This window comes from Alligator sinensis, unplaced genomic scaffold, assembly GCF_000455745.1.
Source record: "Alligator sinensis unplaced genomic scaffold, ASM45574v1 scaffold798_1, whole genome shotgun sequence".
In the NCBI taxonomy this organism is placed as follows: Eukaryota; Metazoa; Chordata; order Crocodylia; family Alligatoridae; genus Alligator; species Alligator sinensis.
In genome coordinates this window covers 2,092,189-2,113,397 of record NW_005842138.1, presented here as the reverse complement: position 1 = coordinate 2,113,397, position 21,209 = coordinate 2,092,189, and positions in this window count along the sequence as shown.

Here is a 21,209-nt window from a genome sequence, read left to right as displayed (position 1 = left end):
ATGGGTAACAGGAGAAGTGTTCTTGTTCTCCCTGAGATAGTAGGGCAATCAGCTAGTTACCTCAGGTTCCTGTACACAAATGCATGGAGCCTGGGAAACAGGAAGAAATGGAAACTCGCTCTGTCATGGAACTATGACATGATTGGAATAACAGAGACCTAGTGGGATAGCTCACATGACTGAAGCACTGTCATGGATGGGTATAAACAGTTCAGGAAGGACAGGCAGAGGAGAAGAAGAGGAGGAATTGTACTTCATGTAAAAGAGCTATATGATTGCTGAGAGCTCCAGTATGAAACTGGAGATAGGTCAGTTGAAAGTCTTTGCGTTAGGGTCAGAGGGGAGAGAAAGAAGGGTGATGTTATGGTGGGGGTCTGCTGTAGACCACCAGACCAGGAGAATGTGGTGGATGAGGCTTTCTTCAAACAGCTAGTGCAAGTTTCCATGATCACAGGGCCTGGTTCTCATGGGGGACTTCAATCACCCTGACATCTGTTGAGAGGGCAAAACAGCAGTGTGCAGGGAATCCAGGAAATTTTTGGAGAGTATTGGGGACAACTTCCTGGTGCAAGTGCTGGAGAGGAGAACTAGGTGCTGTTCTCTTCTTGACCTGATGCTCACAAACAAGGAAGAATTGGTGGGAAATGTAGTAGTGGATGGCAACTTGGGCAGCAGCGATCATGAGATGATTGAATTCAGTTCCTGAGGAAAGGAAGGAAGGAGAGCAGCAGAGTATGGACTTCAGAAAAGCAGACTTTGACTCACTTCAGGAACTGATGGACTGGATCCCCTGGGAGGCCAGTCTGAGGGGGAGAGGAGTCCAGAAGAGCTGGCTATGCTTTCAAGAAACCTTACTAAGGACATAGGAATAAATCATCCCAATGTGCAGGAAGACTAGCAAGTATGGAGGAAGACCAGCTTGGCTTAGCAGGGAACTCTTTGTAAGCTAAAACACAAAAAGGAAAAACACAAAAAGTAGAAACTTGGACAATGATTAGGGAGAACTGTAAGAGTATTTCCTGGGTATGCAGGGGTGAAATCAGGAAGGCCAAAGCATAATTGGAGTTGAAGCTAGCAAGAGAGATAAAGGGCAACAAGAAGGGTTTCTGCAAGTATGTCAACAACAAAAGGAAGATGAAGGAAAGTGTGGGTCCTTTACTTAAAGGGGGAAGCAATCTAGTGACAGAGGATGCAGAAAAGGTTGAAGTACTCAAAGCCTTTTTCACCTGTCATCACAGGCAAGGTCAGCTCCCAGACTACTGCACCTGGCAGCACAGTTTGGGGAGGAGGTGAGCAGCCAACAGTGGCAAAAGAACAGGTTAAAGACTCTTTTAAAAAGCTGGACACATACAAATCCATGGGACCAGACAGGATGCATCCAAAGGTGCTAAGGTAGTTGGCTGATGTGATAGCAGAGCTGCTGGCCATCATCTTTGAAAATTTGTGGTGATGAGGAGAGGTCCTGGACAGTAGGAAAGGGCAAATATTAGGGGTATGCATAACAGGCCGTATTCGATTTGGATTTGGCCCAGACTGGGGCCAGTGATTCAGTTGGTTTCAGATCACTGTCCCAATTTGATTCAGCCGAATCTGAAGATTCAATGCTGATTCAGAGAATAAGCAATTCGGCCATAGACACAACTTTAAATGTTATTTTCTACATACCTCGAGGTACCAGGAGTGGCTCATGACTGCTGCAATGGTGGGGTGGATGGAGCATTCCACAGAAGCATGGGGGGTGGGGGGGCCCTGCCTGCTCAGCGATCAGCTGTAGAGCTACGTTGGGTGCCCCCTCAGACCCAGGAGGCACCAGTCGCCAACCCAGGGCGGTGGGGGGCAGGGTGCCCTGTGTGCTCCTCAACAGACCCAGAAGTGGACCGGAAGTGCTTCTGATCCACTTCCAGGTCCACTGCCGAGCACACTGGGGACCCTCTTGCACTCCCATGGGACACTCCATCCACCCCAGCATCTCAGCATTCATGAACCACCTGGTACCTTGAGGTATGTAGAAAAAACATTTAAAGCTGTGTCTATGTCGGAATCATTGAATCTTTCCCAATCTCTCTGAATTGATTTGGAGGCTTCCAGTTCAATTCAGAGAGATTAAAGGGTCTCCTGATTCAATTCGGATTCAAAGATTTGGCCGCTGAATCGGGCCAAATCTCCACCAAATCAAATCAGCGACTAAAGCTTCGCACAGCCCTAGCAAATAGTGCCCATGTTTAAGAAAGGGAAGAGCAGGGAACTACAAACCAGTCAGCCTCACCCCAGTCCCTGGAAAAATCATGGAACAGGTCCTCAAGGAATCCATTTCTAAGCACTTGAAGGAAAAGAAGGTGATTAGGAACAGTCAGTATGGATTCACCAAGGGCAAGTCATGCTTGACCAACCTGATTGCCTTCTATGATGAGATGACTGGCTCTGTGGATGCAGGGAAAGCAGTGGATATGATATAACTTGACTTTAGCAAGTATTTTGATAGAGTCTCCCACAACATTTTCACAGGAAAGCTAAAGAAATATGGGTTGGAAGAATGGACTGTAAGGTAGATAGAAAGCTGGCTGGATCATCAGGCTGGATTATCACGTAGTATTCAATGGATCAATGCCTAGTTGGCAACTGGTATCAAGTGGAATGCCCCAGGGGTCAGTCCTGGGGCTGGTTTTGTTCAATAACTTCATCAATGACCATCAAGGGCTCTGGTATAGTCTGGGGACTGACTGGCTAGGTAGCCACCCTGCAGAAAAGGATCTTGTGGTTATAGTAGACAATAAGCTGAATATGAGTCAACAGTGTGCCCTTGTTGCCAAGCAGGCTAAACGCATACTGGGCTGCATTGGTAGGTGTGTTGCCAGTGCATCAAGGGAAGTGATTATTCCCCTCTCTTCAGCACTGGTGACGTTTTGGGCCCCCCACTACAGAAATCATGTGAACAAACTGGGGAGAGATGTATATAGTCAACGCATTATAGAAGGAAAGTCAAATGATTTTTGCATGGTTATCTAATATCAAGTATACTGATATAAGCAGTTCCACTGAGTGATTAATTAAGGGTACCACCAAGGAGAGGTACCACATTTGTGGTAAAGTTTTTATAAAACTCACTTACCCCAAGCATTTCCTACAATTAAGAATTTTATAGAAAGCATATAAGAATTCCATCAGCTGGATGAACTTCAAAGATAAGTTCATCCTCATCTAATGCAGTGCAAATCTCTGCATTGGCCACTTACATCTGGTTGAAGCCCTGTGAATGCTTGTACATTTCAAGTGGTAGAACTATGTTCAGTGGTTGAAATATAACACTTGTATGTACCCATAGTTTCACATACTGCAACCTCAGCTAAATCATATGTAAATTTCTGAGACTGAGATAAATTTGTTTCTATTTTTTGAAGGATTAAAAACAAACTGTATAGATATCTTCAGGAATGACAAGTGAGTTATTTAGAGATGGTTGAAAATTTTTAAAATTTTTCTTAGAAAAAAGGCCTAATATTGGGAGATTTTAGTGAAAAAAATCAGTTGCTTTATAGAACTGGAAAACAAAAAATATAGACATTCTTCAGTCTTATTTTTCCCTCTTTTAAATGTTTTCCTGTCTTCCTACATTTTTAAGAAAAAAAGATGAAAGTGGGAGAGACTCCCCCCCCCGCAAAAAATTCAAAAGCCCCAAACACTCAAAAGAACAAACATTTAATATTTTAAAAAATGAACAAACAAAAATCCCTTTTGAAATATGTAGAATGAAATGAAAGTGAATTTGGAAAATTTAGGAATTTAGAATTTAACTTCTTCCCCTCTTGTTTTTTTTAACCATAAGCACATTTTTGGTCTAATGAAGGGTAGCAAGCTAAGCTTGGAAAGAGAGAGAAAAGAAAGATAAGCTTCTATAGTGCATGGCTGCTTGGATGTAGGAAGGTAATGGTAATTATGAGAACCCAGGTGGGTTTAGAAGCTTGTATTTGTGAAGGGAAAGTAGAAATACTAACTGGAAGAACAGAGTTGGAGTTCAGAGATCAGCCATAGGAAATTACTTCAAGATGCTGCTGCTGATCATATAGAGATAAGCACAGTCCTGTTTTAGCCAAACCACAAAAGTTTATGGACCTAGATAATTTTCCAGTTTTGGCCTAGTTCTTTTCTAGAAAGCTGCACATAAAATCACCATTGTCATATAGTCAGTGTATTAACTATTGCTGGGCTGGTAAAAGTTAACTAACTTATCCTTGAGGTAGAGGTATTTGTACATAGAGGAAAAAAATCTTTGCCTTCATCTTTTTCTAACCCAGTGGTGCTCAAAGTACAGCCCACAGGTTGGATCCAGTCCTTGGTGCCATGTCATCCAGGCTGTAGGGTTCCCCATGGGTCTGGAAATTAGGTGGTAAGGGAGAGGTAGTCATGCTAATGTCCACAGTTCTGGGAGCCGTGTTGCCATTAATACTGCCACCGCTCCACTGTTGCGAAAATGTTGGACCTGTGGGGAGCCCTGTGGGCTGAATGACATGACCTCATGTGCCAGACTGAGTAGAAATCTTCTCTCTCCACATGGCATATTAAATTCAGTACCTGCAGACCCATGTGAGATGCAAGTACAGGGTTGTGACATGCCTTATGGAGGAAAAGTTCCCCCTGGCTGGGGTGACAGGGCTTCTGTGGTGACACTGTGGTGGTAGGGGTGTATTCCCCACTGCCTGCAGGCATAGCCCCCCCACCATTGCAGCCCAAGCCCTAGCTTTGCCTGCAGTAAGGCAGGGGCACAGCTCTCACTGCCTGCAGGGAAATCTTCCCCTTGTGGCCAGAACCCCAGCTTCAAAACATACCTGGAAGCAAGGGAGGGAGTGTTATTGAGGTAGGAAGTGGCAAGGGTGGTAGTATGGTCCCTTGGGACCACTAGCCAATCAGCCCTGACCCAACAGGCTATTGTCACCTGTTTCCAGGAAGGCAGGGGAGCCTGGAAAGCATGCTGGGATGCGTGCTCTGAGTCCCCCTGGTTGGGTGCTTTAAGTGTTGCAGGATGTCTGCAGAGCATGCAGATATTGTTTGCATGCTTGTACAGGTTTCAACTCATTTTATATCAAACAGCTTAAACTAAGTGGTTGAACATTAACCAATTGAATGTAATGTTTGTATGTACCCTCAGTTTTCTCCATTTTGGTTTTTGTTATAATGTATTCAGACCTTCAGGAGAGTTGGTCAAATTCAGACTGGTTCAAGATGAAGTAATTTCAACCAAGTTTCATGCTCTTACTCTAGTCTGAATTTGGTCCAGTGTGTATGATCTCATACACCTATTGTGTAGCAACATCTGCTTAGTATTTAGATAAAAGGAGTAAACATTTTATCAATTTAAACACAGTTGCCTTAAGGCTTAGGTATGATCTTAAAACTGATCCTGTAGAAACAGCATCATGAAGACCCATATTCATTATCTAAATATATTTCACAATATATCATTCTTTTTCAAGTAAAAAGGGTGATTTAAAGAATGAAGCCAACCCCTCCATCGCTGCAAACTCAACTTAGGATCGGAGAATCAAGCTGGGATCTTTTTTTTTCACATCTCATCACTAGTCATTTATGCTCTGCTTGTCCTCATTAATTGTTCTGCAACCACCTTGTCCTCAATCTAGTGCTTCAATAAAGGTTTGCAGAGCTGTGTACCTCCTTGGAATCTTCTCTACGCTTTTGTTCATGGAGAGAAAATCCAACTAATACACTTTCTTCTCTGCCACCATGGCTTTTCAGAGCTAAAATAAAAACTGAAAATTATTCTTTGTCACTAATGTGAAAATATAAAACTCTAAATAGACAGAGTAGACGTATTGAATGTGAAAGTGAGGTTTAACATAGTTATTTTCAGAGCAGCATCACACTGTAATTTTGTCTCTTTTTCCTCCTGTTTTTTTCGTATAAAAATGTCCTTTATATGTTTTAATAGTATAAATAATAAAATAAAATTGGAGGGAAACATCCATTGATGTCAAAACAGATTTTTAGGCCATTCAAAGATAAATTGCCAATTAAAATATTACAGTATTTCCATTGGCACAGTAACAACTCCTTATGTGCCATTATGGAGCTAAATGTTCTTAGCTGAGATTTTGCATAATTAGAATATACACTACAGTCTAAGATGGAACCAAGAATGTGCTTTGAAGTTTAACTAGAGATGGATCGAAGTCAAAAGTTAGGGGTATTTGGACCTCGAGTTTGGTAATTTAGAGGTTGATCTAACTCCCCATGAAGTCAATGGAGACACTCATAATGACTTCAATAAGAGTTGGATCAGACCCTCAGAAACTAGTGTAAATGTACAGCAGTGTAATTACACACACTGCCATAATTTTTATCATAGTGAGGTCATGGATTGTTGGCTTTTGCAAGGAAAAGAGTATGTCGCATTGATATTCAGTTCAAAGGGAGACTGTACTTGCAGCTTAAGGGTCCTTTACGATGTGACTTACAGCACACCAAATGTCATTGAAATTAAAATGGACTTAAAGTACTGCTAGCTTGTATAGTACAACAAAATATGAAATGCAAATGTGTTTAAAAATGTGTTAAAGGAGTTATTTTTTCATGGGCAGTAAGTGGAATTTGCCTTGCGCACTAATGCATTTAAACCTAAAATATAAAACTTTTGTCCTTTGGTGGTTAGCTTTCTCTAGCCAAGGGAAGGCAAAATAGTAATAACAGTATCCAAAATCTGTCCATACTGAATGTTTTGGCTTTTCTATAGCTAAAAATACTGTCTAAACCAATTTTAATCAAATATATTCAAGAAAAATAGAACAAAACATAACAAATATCTAAAGATCAGAGCTCATGGGTTTTAAATTGAAATGAGTTTAAATGTCTGTTTTAGTAACCATCTAGGGATTTATCATGGAATACCATCTCCCCGTGTTTTCCATGAACATGGGTTCTTGTAGACTTGTGACTGTGGTGCACAAAGGTAGGTAGCTGCTTGAGAGAGCCTGTGTTACAGAAAATGTATTAACAAGGAAGGAATTATAAGCATATCTATCAGCTCTCATGAGACTCTGTCTCAGCTGTGGATCAGAAATAATTGCTGTATCCATGCAGGTTACACTTGTTGAGGAAGATCCTGTCCTGGCATAAAGCAGTGTCATTCCACCAACATCAGTATATCTGAAGATCTAGCCTGTTGCTTCTCTGACTGTTCTGCATGCTGTGGTCAACATGTAGGGGGAGCATAGGGGGGCACATGCCCCCCTGAGCAGTTGACACTCACCACCCTGCCACCACTGCCAATGCTGCTGCCCACAAGCTGTGCCCCCCCAGTCTCAGGAGGTACCAGTCACCCATGGCTGTAATAGTTTTCCTGTATGTGCTGACTGGAGGCTAATGTTTTTGCAGGAAACAATACCAACTTGAAATGGGTCTTGTGCAGGTATCCCTCTAGGTCAGTTTCTTAAAGCAGTGGTTTTCAATTTGTGGTCTGTGGGGGTCCAGAGACTATGTCTAAGGGGGTCCATGAAAGATGACTATGATCAATCAAAAGTATGTGAATACCCACACTTACAATTCAGAGGGATCCGCAACCTCCATTCAAAATTTCTAAGGGGTCCACAAATGAAAAAAAAGGTTGAAAACCACTGTCTTAGAGTATTTTGCAATCCTGCCTGCCAGGATGATAAGCAGTATAAAGAAATGGATGCAGCATCATAAAAAGATAATAAATGTTATTTTACTAGGAGGATACATTATATCAATGGCACAGAAGCTGAGGGCATGTCAGAGTAAATATATACATTTGTGGGAATTGTGAAATTCTCCTGAAACTCATTGGGACTTTATCTGATTGAATGCTGAGATTCAATCAGGAGGAATGCCCAGGTGCCAATAGGCTGAAATGAAGATAAACAACTAATTCTAGTTGGAAAGAGAGAATAGGTAAGCACTGTTATGATCCTATAGGGCTTTAGGTATTTATTACCCTGCATTCAGGAATTCTGTATTCTTATTGTTTTGAAGACTGGATGCGGTATTTGTCTTGCTCATGTAGCTCATTGCCGCTTTTGAAGGCTTCAGAGATGAAGTCTGGTATCTTGGGTGCATGAAATATGAGTAGACTAGGTGGGATGGACCAGAAGTCTGACTGACATGCTGAGGCATCTAAACACAGGGTTCAAAAGAGTCTGTGCATGGCTGGGAATGGCCTTCAGGGATTAGGGAGTTTGCTACAGTCAGCTTCCAGCAGTGACCCCTAGGGTATGTCTATATGGTATAATGCATTGTACTGCAGAGATACTCTGAGCTATCCTTGGACATTATCAGAGTCTACATAGTACAAAGCAGAGATACCTATGCAGAGATATCTGGACTTTTGCTTCTTAGCAGAGTTTATTCACCTGTGGCTAATGTGGCTATACTGCTTTGGCTCTGGAACTAATGTGTGTAAAGTTGGCTGGGTTATCTTTCTATGGGCTGTATTGTGTTCTATAGATAGCCCTTTTCTTGTTGTATGGGTAAAAAGAAGAAAAGATGCCCTGATAAGTCAGGGCCAGTATGTTTCAAAGCGCCACAATGCTGCTGAGAAGGTATAAGTAAACTTGGCTCTTTGTGGAACAAGAGGTGATATTCTGAAAGTGGTTATCAGAGGTGATAGATTGAAACATTTGGAGACTGACATCTTTTGTTGATTCAGAGAGCAGACATCGTTTGGCGAGAACAAGACCAGCAAAGGTCTATCAACATATTAGGCCTTTTATGGAGCTCTTCTAGGGGGGAAATGACAGTTAAGTATCTATGACCTTGTCTTCTTTTTGAGAAGACTGTTAACTAGAATAACATTTGGGGTTGTCGTTTCACAATATGAACTGAAATCACTAATTCATTTAATGAATAATTTTTAGAGGGTTGGAAATGGCTTTTGGTTACTCTTTTTATCGAGAGGGACTTTAATCTGTAACTTAAACGCTTTCTTTCCTGTTACTAGTCCTTATCTGCTATTTGGCCAAGGTTTATGTAACTTCTGAGGATTTTCATCCTTGCTTGTGTCTTACAAAGTGCTGAGGCATGATCTGGGTACTACAACCACTTTTGACTCTAATAGAGTTTCTCCTGATTTATATTTCTGCAGATAAAATCAGATTCTGGCCAAGTTTCATGCTCCGCATCATATTGGGGAAAATATTTTGGAAATAAAGTCTAATTTAATGGGTAGGTTTAGAATAGGACATCTATGACTGAGCATTCACCTTGAGAGACAAGATTCTGTCATGTATTCCTACAGTAGTTGTGGTTGTGAAATTGTGTTTGACATCAAAAAATCAAATGGAACCATATAAATGCCATCTGAAACAAACTCCTTTGATGCATGGAGTATCTTTCTCCATGAGTGACAACTGAGTTGCTCCTTCCCACCCCTTCTGCTGCTTCAGCAGAATTCACTAATTTATCTGAAAGAAAATAGAATGCAGTGAAGAACAATGTCACCACTTGTAGTCACAGGGTAATTGAACATATAATAAAATCATGATTATTAATAGTCAGGAAGGACTGCAGCAGCAGACAGTACATGGATTTAAAAAAAGAAAGGACTGATTATTAATACCCTGCTCCTGATACATGTACCCATGACATTCATTAGCACAGAATATTCTTTTAGCTTCCACCTCTCTAACCTGTGTTTCACTTGGTTCTGGTTTGGTTAACTTCCTATGGGCATACTTTACCCTGGAATCATACACACTATTTTTACAAGTAACTGATATTCCAGTTTTAGTATATGAGATGTAACTGATCCCTCCACAGAAGGCTTGCACAAGCTGTATCCTACATAAGAACTACATTGCACCCTTAAATCCTACATAAGAACTACTTCGAGGCTTTAAATGGGACTTAAGGGCAGTGTAGTGTGGTAGCTCTTAGCTTTGTAGCTGAACCCACTGGCAAATAGACCTTTCAGCTCTGTCCCCTTCTACATGTGTAGCTCCCACTTGAGTTTTTCCTTCTTTTTAATTAGGTTTCCAACAGACTTCCTGTGAAGCTCCTGTAAGAACCTTCCACATTGCTGTCTTTCACCAATTAGGCACATTTTTAAATGGCATTTATTTTGACTGTAGTTCTGTTACTTTCCCCCTCTTGTTTGGCACCTTTGTATCCTGTCTGCAATATGTTAAAAGCAAGTAATTGACTTGGGTATAAAAAGTTTAGATTTATGTGTTCTGCAATTTCTTAAATTTCGTACCCTGGAACACTTTAAAAACTTGAAAGACTCAGATTTTATATAGAAGCTATCAAACTAAAAGGACAACCCTATGATTTATATCTAGAAATAAAGGCTAAAAGTTCCAGGGTTGCCAAATTGCTTGCTTGAAAAACAGTGAAAGCAGAAGAAAGAGCCCTTAGAATTGGTACTTATTCTCTCATTGAACAATACTTTGCTATAGTGTCATTCCCCTTTGAGATGCTCCCAGCTATCCCAGTGGAGGAGTATTTCCTTCCTGAAGACTTGTTGCCTATGAATAAGCTACTGAATGTTCAGAGTTATCCTCCTTAAAGAAGAATGGATTAGAAAAAAATGATCTTTTGAGATGCTAGTTGTTAAATGCCTCGTCTCCCTTGTGACTGCATCTAAAATAGTGTGCCAGTCCTTCAGACTTGATGGGACTGCAGCTACAGCTTTTGAGACTAGCTAATAACTCATGGAAAACATGAACTTCATCCAAATTGAAATTATTGCTAAAAGCTGAATAATATAATGAAGTTAGGTCTGCAGGAGCCAACTCTCGCCTAGAGGTTTGGGCAGGATGAAAGCATGCCCTCCACTCCACCTTCTCAACAGAAGTACAACTCATGAGCAGAGTGCCTGACAAAGAACTCTTAAGTTAAAATGGTTCAGACAGCACTGCACCAGATTAACACTTGCTTTAGCTGACTGAGAGGCAGGCAATAGATAAGCCAGGGGGAGAGTGTTGATTAAAAAAGAATGTGTCCAAAATAGAGTGACCAGAAAGGTACCGTGGAAAACACAGATAAAGGAACAAATTACAACACAGCTTGGAAACAGTGTCATCTGAGCTGAAATACGAAGGAAGACTTACTCCACAACTGCAGATGAAAAGGAGTAGAACCAGAGATGTTAGAGATGAAAACATCCTGTCCCATACAACAGTGTGAAGTCCTAGTTCTGCTTCAGACTATGGCAAAGACCTTACCAACTCCAGTGAGGCCAGGATATCACTCTTCACTAGAATCCAGTCCCAGAAATCATGAAGCTTCTTTGCAACTACCTCTGTTGAAATAGGTTAGAAAACTAGCCCATAGTTGCTGTTCTGCCCATATAAATACTTGGGTTTGCTGTGTTTCCAGAGGCCCAGTTCACTTTTTATTACCCCTCAGCATTCCTTCCTGTCTCCAATTCTGTGTGCTTCCATAGAGTTGGCCAAGGACATACATGATAAAAAGGCCTGTACAATCCCCATTACAATCATCCTAGATCCTTGTACAGTGAATTTGCTGTATTAATAGGTACTTTATCTGGTTTCACAGATGTTCATAGAACAATCATATTTCTATGAGGTCTGTCTCAGTAACTAATTATTCAGATTTAGTTTTTTTCCTTAGGAAGGGACTAGCAGATTGTTGGTCTCCACAAGATCCTGAAAACTTAGTTAAAGGTGAAATCCCCCTGTGCCTGCTAGCAAATGCAATTCTTACCTTTTGAAACAAATTCTACCCTGAAGCAAATCTTGAATTTCCACATGTTTCCCCTACATGGAAAATAGCTTGTCCACAACATTTTAACTCTAATTTAAACAGCGTGTTTATATACCTTTTGAAAACAAAGTTTTGTGTTTGCTTGGAAATGGGAAGTGGATGAGGGGAGGAAGTGGGATTTTCAATATCACAAATTATTTGCTTTTTAGAGAATTGGTGAAATAAAAGGGATTGGTATAAGATGGGGCCATACTACCGGAGACCAAGCAATGGCAGATTCAACACCCACAACAAAATTCAGAAAAGAACCTAGCATCAGAAGCTGTGATTTTCAGTTGTTTGTTTCGATTATTGAGGTAGTAAGCTCTTTGGGTCACGTTTATCTTACCCATATGTCTATATAAAACACAACATATTATGGGTGATTGCTCATCACTTAATAATGGTTTGGTGATTGTCGTTTTTTTACCCAACTCAGTAAAGCTTTGGTTGACTAATAGTGCAGGGAAGCTGTAGATTTGTCATTGGTAGACTTTTAATACAGAAACCAGAGGACCAATTAACTGTTGCCTCACAGGTCCTCCAAGCGGATGAAAAAAGACTACAAAGGAAAAAGGAGGCTTCCTGAATGAATAGTATTGGTGGAGGACACCTTGACACACAGGGAATTCCACAGGATGTGAAGGTGTGGGGGGGTTGATCATATAGAAGAGGAAATGTAGCCAGGACTGCCCTATACCCTGGTAATTGCTTGTTTGTGAGTCCAGTAGAATTGGGTCCAACCCAGCCTTGGTATTTCAGGTTCAGGAAAAGTAGAACCTGTCTCCTCAAAAAGCTCTCTGAAATCAAAGTGCATTTCAATTTTGATGGGCTATGGGTCTGTTCCAAGGAATACAGAAGAGAAAAAGGACAGTCTGCTATATAATAGAATATCTAAAGAAAAAGAAATCTTGCTCATCGTGTTGCCTTTTATATAGGAAAACCACTAGTGGGGTGGGAACTGGGGTCTCAGAGGACCTATTCAGACAAATCAGTGACCAAGCAGCAGATGTAGCAGGCAGGAGAGGAGTGGTGGCAGAATTCAAAGGAGCAGGCCAGTGCTGGTTGCAGCAAGCTTGGCAGGTACTTTTGTATTACTTTGATTACAAATATAACTTTAAAATGTTCTAAGCTGAAGTGTCAGGCTTGCTACTTGTGAAGTAGTTTGTTGTGCAACAAAGCTGGTTTATGTATTGTAAAAGTAACAGGTTTCTGATAGATTATGGGTGAGAATAATAGCTCTGAAAATCTACTGTATTTTTTGTTTTATTTACCAACTCAGAGATAAGTAATGGTTGGAATAGGATAATGCTTTATATTTTTGTAACTATGGGTTGCCAAATGAACATAGATTTGCATCTAGATTCTGTTGTGATGGGCATGTGAGAGATGCATGCATTTCCAGAAGTTTCAGTTCCAGATCCAAGCTTTCCTCAAGTTCAGCAGTATACAGATTGGGCACTGAATAAAGATGAACCTAAGAGGCAGTTTTGAACATTCTTTCTTCCAAGCTGAAATATAGAGATTTCGATTTCCGGTGTATGCCTCTATTATGTTACATCAAATTGAAACCAATGCCTTGAGAAGCCAAGACCTAAGAAACACATGGATGAAAATAAGTCTCTTTTCATCACAGGGTAGGTAGATATCTAAGGCATTGCATAACATTTAATGAAATATCAGTTTTCAGTGCAGTTTCAAATATCAGTTTGACCACTTTATTCCCTTTCGTTGCTATGTTTCTGGAGCTTTATACTTACCTAATTATTCAAATACTATCCAGCAATGACAGCTAAGAGCATCAATTATCCCCTGAGCAATTTAGCCCCAATATTTGGTTCATGTTTGTATAATTTTTTGGTTTTATGTGCAGCTATGTGTGGGCATCTTTTAAATTGTTTTCTTACTGTACATTGAATTCCTTTGTAAAAGGAGGGCAGTACATGGACAGTTGTACTAGTGTTACTTGAACAGCTTGATTCTAGTCTTTGATAGACTAAATTCCATTGCTTCTTTGTTAATAGATTAGTTGCTATTATATGGAGTCCATATAATATGATGCCATATATAGAAACCCAGGAAAAAAATCAAACAGTAACACAGTACCATAGGTACCTGAATCCAACTTTGAATTTAAGTTAACCCTCTATGCCTGCCTCCCTCTTATCTTCTGCTTCAGCTATGATCCTCCAGCTAAGTGAGCATCTGTAATGGCCTGGCCTAACCCAGCCCAGTCTGGGCCTGGAAGAGTAGTGGGATGTCCCGGCTGGGCCAGGTTGGGGCTGGAGAGACCAGATTTGGAGCAGAAGTTAAAGGGGAAGCGGGCAGCTAGGTGTGGGGGAGCAGGGGTATGGGGGCAGTGTGTAGGGCTGTAGGGGCTGGGCACAGGCATGTGGGTGGCAGACTGCAGGTTTCTCCCCCTCATCCCATGGTCTCTCTCATGTTTCTCGCAGTAATATGGCCCCTCCTTCACTAAAGGAGCCAACTAGGCAACGGCAGGCTGTAGCTTAGCTGTCTTCAGCCCCAAGCCCATGACCAAAACCAGACCTGAACTGCTGCCTACCCTGGGCCAGTAATTGAATCCAAGATGAGGCTTCCCATTCCCTTCCTCCCCACCACACTGGCGGGGTGGGGACAGACCCTTGCCTTGGATTTAAGTAAATTTGGTATTCTTAAAGGAAGGTAAAAACAAGGATACGCTGATTATGCCTGTTCATGGTTTCAATGAACTTTAGGTTCACTTAATATCATCAATGCCTATATGACATCCATGAAGTAAGTAGAAGACATATATACTTTTGTATATACTCCAAATTCCACAATTTACAAATCCCACAATTTACAAATTCCAATACCCCAATTTTTCTCCTCTGATGAAACACATTTGCAAACCCTCCATTTTCCTCCTTTTCAACAGGCTGATTCTATGGCTTTTTATATGGCAGAGTGTAATTTAGATTGTGTTTTGAATATGAAGTCTCCAAACAAGTTCAGGGATTTCAAAACTATTAACGGCTGGGTGCTACCTAGAATTTATGTGTAAAATGTTTTGCTTTAAGCAGGTTATGATCCTCTTAAGGCTAAGTTAACATGTCCATTATAACTTAAGTGTAACTGGTATCTTACTACATTGTGGACATGTCTACACAAGATGCAAGAAGTGCAGTAGACTAATTCTACTGAGCATTAGCACATCACAGCAAAAGCCATGCTAATGTGCAGTAGAATTAGTCTACTGCACATTAGCATTACCTAAGATGTGCGTTGGCATTTCTTTGCAGTACTGCATCACCTAAGATGTGCACTGGCACTTCCGCACAGTAGTGCCTATTGCAGCGCATTAGGTTAGTACCTGTTATTACAGGTACTAAACTTAATGGGCATTTATACACATACTTTTTGGTCCTGTGATGCGCTGGAGATCCTGCAAGGCGCTGGAGCGGTCCTGTGCCACTTCAGAGCACACACAGTTAATCAAGTCTGCTCCAGAAGTTAGCTGATGCACACTACACTGTGTCACATGTAGTTGTATAAGTGGTGAAATGCATGTCAGTGCACAGAAAATGGTGCTGGTGTGCTTTTGAACTACAGCACCTTCTATGTGTTTTAGTTCAAAAGTGTGTTGCTGCCAATTTCTTAGCACTGATGTGCATTTCACTGCTTATACAACTGCAAGCGTTGCAGCACCAGGCACTTTTCAAAGTGCCTGGTGCTATGGCACTTACATATATAAAAATTCCAAGTGTGCCGGAATTACACTGCATGAATGCATGTGTAGACATGCCCAGTATCTATTTACTAATGCAATATTTTTTAGGTTAATTAAGCTAAATGTAAATAAGCACCTGGCTAACCATGACCATAAAATCAGAAAAATAAGGCTGGAAGGGACCTTCAGAGGTCATCTAGTGATAAGTAGGATCGGGGGTAGGGGTCCCTAATCATACAAACTATGTTATACAAATCTATTCACAACTACACAGTCAACCCTGACACAACCACAAGACATAATACCCTATCCTGCAACACTTAAAGCAGGAGAAAAACAATTTTATTGCAACTTCAAGCCTTCAGTCCACTGGTCCACATTCTCTCTGCAGCAAGAGAAAAAAAGTGTTTTCTCTCTTTCTTATTGCAGCCTGCCAGCTATTTGAAGACTGCTATCACGTCCCCTCTTAAGCATCTTTTCTGCAAACTGAACATGCCTATTTCCTTCATATGATTCTTCCCATATGACATGCCTTCCAAGTCTTTCATTATTTTTGTCACCTGCCTCTGGACCCTCTCTAACCTTCCATGTCCTTTTTAAAATGTGGAGCCTGAAACTGCACACAATACTCTAGACAAGGCCTAATCAGTGCTGAGAAAAGAGGCACTATCACCTCCTGTGTGTTGCACCTGATGCTTCTATTGATGCAGTCCAAAACTGCCTTCACCTTTTGTGCAGCTGCATCACACTTCAGACTCATGTTGAGTCTGTGATCCAGAAAACCTCCTGTGGTGGAAACAGATGTCATCTTCGTGTTGCCAGAAAAAATATTATAGTGGCACAAAAACCAAGCAAACAGACCAGACATCCACAAATGCCTAAAAGTTGTGGTCACAACATAGGTGGTATCAATTTGTGCCACTTTATTATGGTGGATGTCTGTTAGGTTTATGGCAAGAGAGCACAATCGTGTCTCTGTCTACAGGGGTGTCAGGCCAAGATGGTAGACCTGAGGGTAGACTGGTGATTGCAGAAATAAGCCATGATTTGGGGCAACAGTGCAAAACTGAGTAACAAGCCAGGGGGTAGAAGCCAGAAGTCAAAGCTGAGTGCTAAACCAGGGAGTAGGATTAGAAGCAATCAGAGTTCAAGCCAGTAACTACCCAGGTATTGAGGTGAAGTTAACCAATCTATAGTTCCCTGGGCCATCCTTTTTGCCTTTTTTAAAGCGGCACTATATTGGCATTTCTCCAGTCTCTCTGGTACCTTGTCTGTCTCCAATGACTTTGTAAATAGCATTGCCAAGGGCTCTGAGGTCTCTTCTGTTAGTTCCTTCAGTACCCCAAGATGAAGTTCATTCGGCTCTGCTGACTTGAATTGATTCAGACCCATCAAAAGCTCTCTAAATTTTCTTTTATCTCACCCCTGAGCTTTTCCCTTTCCTTATCCAACTAATCCTTGTTAGCTGTCTGGCTGCAGCTTAATCTTTTGTGAAGACTGAGGCAAAGTAGATGTCGAGCAATTCTACCTTCTTCTCTTAAGAGTTTGCCCTGGTTATTTAAAAGTAGACCCACAGCATCCTTGGTTTTTCTTTTCTGGACAGCATAATTATACAACCTTTTCTAGTCATCTTTAATTTCTCTTGCCATGTGTAGTTCATTTTTTACCTTTGCCTTCCTGATTTTGTCCCTACAAGTTCTTGCTATTTTCCTAGTGTGCATCCTTGGTGGTTATCTTTTCATTGCCTGCACATCTTTCCATTCCCTGTATTCTTTCATTTTGCATTTGAGACATCCAAGAAACTCCTTGTGCAGCCACATTGGTCTCTTGCCATTCTTCTTGTTCTGGCACAAATGAAGCTGTCATTGGTCTGCCTTCCCATGGTACCATGCCTGCTATCAATTTGAGTGAGCTGAAATCCACCTTCTTGAAATCTAGTGCCTTAGTTCTCATGATCTCATACTTTCCCCATCTCAGGATTATGAATTGTGTCATATCATGATGACTTCTTCCTACGTTACCCATCACCTTCACATCCTCCCCCGATTCTTCCCTGCTGGCCAGGACAAGATCCAAGATAGAGGATCCCCTAGTTGTATCCTCAACCTTCTGGAACAGAAAATTGTCCTTCACACAACTTAAGAATTGATCAACGTTTTATGTTTGCTATATTGTTTTTCCCAATGTCTAAAAAGTAGAAGTGTCCCCATCAGTACCATCTCATAAATTTTGGAGAATGTTGACACCTCATTGAAGAGTGCCTCATCCACTTCGTCTTTCAGACTTGGTGGCCTATAATAAATCCCCACCATTATATCAGTACTGTATCTTTTGTCACAACCCAAAAGGTGTGATTTTTGTTTGTGTGTGCTTCGGCACTGCTAAATTGTCCCCGCTAAATTGCAGCTTCCTTGCACGATGGAGTTTCCTGCTGCAAAGGAGAACCCCGGTGCAAGGGAGAATTTCCCGCCAATTTGAAGCTTTCTTTGCAGGGTGCATTTCTTTGTTGCAGCACAGAAGTGCTCGTTGCAAAGAGTTCCCGCCATTTGTATGCTAATTCGAGTCCCATTATTGGCCATTTCTAAATTATTCACACGTGGCGGCTAGTGATTGGCTTGCTAGCCATATAAGAGGCTCGAGTGGTTTCCGCCCAAGTTGGAGGACTCCACGAACAAGGGAGGAGGAGACTTCACGCTGTGTGAAGATCTCTAAGCGCTGCGGATCCTTACAGACCCAGCGCATTTCAAGCAGGCAACGGAGATCTGATCAATCTCTAGCCTCTCCCCATCGCCGATAGATTCCTAGACGTATCCCTCCCGCACGCAACGAACCGGACCCACGGAGCCTAGCAAACTTCGTGTAGCAGAAGGACCCACGGAGCCTAGCAAACTTTGTGTGAGTCCTTGCCGGACGACTCCAGAGCTCTTCTACCCGGGTTCGAGTCCTGCAGGTTTATTTTCCCGTTGCCGAAACCTTTTGCGACGTACCCTCGTATTTTCACCTTCCCGTCGCCGGAACCCTATGCAACGTACCCTCGTGCCCTGCAGGTTCGAGTTTTGTTTTCTTTTCTCTCTGTAACCGCAACTTAAGCAAGCTTTCCAGCCTACACCACTGCCATCTCGGTGTAAGTAAACAATCTTTTAAACTACCACTACGCGTCCGTGCCTAATTCCAACTCGAAGGCCTTCCCTCTCCACCCCCGCGTGCCCAGGCTGCTGGCCACAGCCCGCGTGCAGCGCGAAAAAGGGCTCGGGTCGCTCCCGGCCCGCACATCTTTCACCTTTTATCTTCACCCAAATGCATTCTGATCTGCTACCTTCTTCCCCCTGAACCAGGGAACAAGTGTATGTATTTTTTAAATACAGTGTAACATCACCACCTTTTCTCCCAACCTTATCCTTCCAAAATAGTGTAGTTGACATTCCAGTCATAAGAGCTGTCCCACCAAGTCTCTGTGATACTACTGTTCTTTTCACAGGTTGTGACTTCCAGCTCATTTTGTTTCTTCTCCTTACTTCTTGCATTTGTATACATGCACTGAATGTATTTTGCTTTCTGACTTACTTGTTTCCCTATTGAATCACTTCTTGCAGTTCTGTGGTGCTCTGACCTTTTTCCAGAGTTGAGCTGCTTCTTCTGAATTGTTTGCTCTGTTGCTGGAGGGTTTTGTTCACCACATCCTATGGCACCTAGTTTAAAGCCCTCCTTCCTAGGTTGGCCAGATGATGCCCAAAGATCCTCTTTCTAGTTCTGCTTAGATGGATTCTATCTCTTAATAGCAGTCCTCCTCTCCAGGACATCCACCCATTTCTGAAGAATTCAAGGCCTTCATATCAACACAACCATTATAGCCATGTGTTTGCTCCCATAATATGATGGTCTTTGCCTTGCCTTCCACTGGGAGGATTGATAAGACTATCATTTGTGCTCCTGACTCCTTAATTCTCCTGCCAAGAGCCTTGTGGTTTCCTCTGATCTGCTCAGTGTCATTTCTACAAGTATTGTTGAAGTATGTGGGTGTTTCTTATTTCAGTCAGAAATTTCATGCTAGACCCAAAGAAAGTTTTGGTGGGATGTGACGTGATTTGGCTAAATTGTTATTTTCCAGTGAATAACCATTTTGTCACAAAATTCCTGGATCATTCGATACCTCAACAATATTTGTATCTGGAGTAACAACAGTTTTAATTTTCAAGTTCTAATATAACCAGCTTCAAGGAATATCAAAGCCTACTGTACATGCACTGTCTTCAGTGGCTGTGTTTTGCTGTGCTACAATCAATATTGTAGTGAGTTTTACATTTTGTAACTGTTTTAAAAGCCACAAAAAGTTCAAAAGCAAGGTGTTTTTTTGGTCTTTACATAATCCCAAATGGCTTAGTTTTATCAAATGGCCTATATCTAATGATTCAGTGGAAAATTCCCAATGACTTTTGGCAATTTTGGGGAGGAAACCCATCCAATATAAAACCAATTTATGACATTTAGGATTAGAGTATTGCTAGATCTTTGTCAATATTCAAAGAAAGTAGGGAAAAGAAAGAATGCAAGCAGCTGGGGATGTTCACAAGGGCTCTCTTCCAGAGAAGTGAAAAGACGCTGTGCCACTGTGTCCTGTCAATGCAGCCCAATGGTAGGGGGTTGAAAGAGACCTATGATTCACACTTAGCAATGGAGTTGGGCAGACAGTGGAACTACTGTCATCCCATTTGTTCAATATGGGCACATCTACACGAGACACTTAATGCACATTGGACTAATTCTACTGCAAATTAGTGCATCACGCAAAAACCATGCTAATGTGCTAATGCACAATACATTAGTCCAATGAGCATTAAGTGTCACATAAAAAGCGTTCATATGCCCTAATGCACAGTAATTTTAGTCCAATGGGCATTAAACATCGCATACAAAGCTTTTGTGTTAATGCGTAGTAGTGCTGATTATGGAGCATTAAGTTGGTACCCCTTATTACAGGGACTGAACTTGCCATAATTACAGCACATTAATGAATGTGTAGACATGCCCTGTATGTGCAATTTCTGTGTCCATTGAAGTGTCTGGTAGTACTCTCTCTGGGTACTGTAGTTCCTCACTGCCCCATGCACTGATTTGTAGAGAGATGTAATAGTTTAGCCCTCAAGTAGACTGCTTAGTGTACAGAGTAACAGAGTAACTTCCTTCCTTCAAAATTTCTGTAGACATTAATTGCATGGCATAAGAGACAAACCCATTATAAACTATGTGAAATAATTTTCACCTTTAACGTGGACTTATAGGTTGATTGGATAAAAGTGAATATTCTTAAATACTGTCTAAATGCATATTTACCTGATGACTAGCTGTGCTGCTGCTGTTGGTGTTATTGTTGATCAGGTAAATTAAAGCAAAACACTTTTCTGAATGATTGACCTTAGCAGCTTCAGGGAACCCATTCCACTCTTTTTAATTTCATTAGGTATGCTTTTTGGCAGAGCTTCTCCACTGTTTTTAAACAAATTAAAAAATGAAAAGACATTACTGTCATGTGACAATGGTTAAAAAAAAATCCCAGAAACAGTCATTTTCAGGAAACACTGAACAAAGACAATTATTTTAATAAGGAAAGCAGTCTTTGTTTTTGCTTCCCTGTATAGATCTTGCTGCAGCTTTCTCCTGCCTGCTCCTTCTTGTCTTCTAGTCTTTAAAGAAGTGTGTTCATAGATTCATAGATGCTAGGGTTGGAAGGGACCTCAACAGATCATTGAGTCTGACCCCCTGCCTAGGCAGG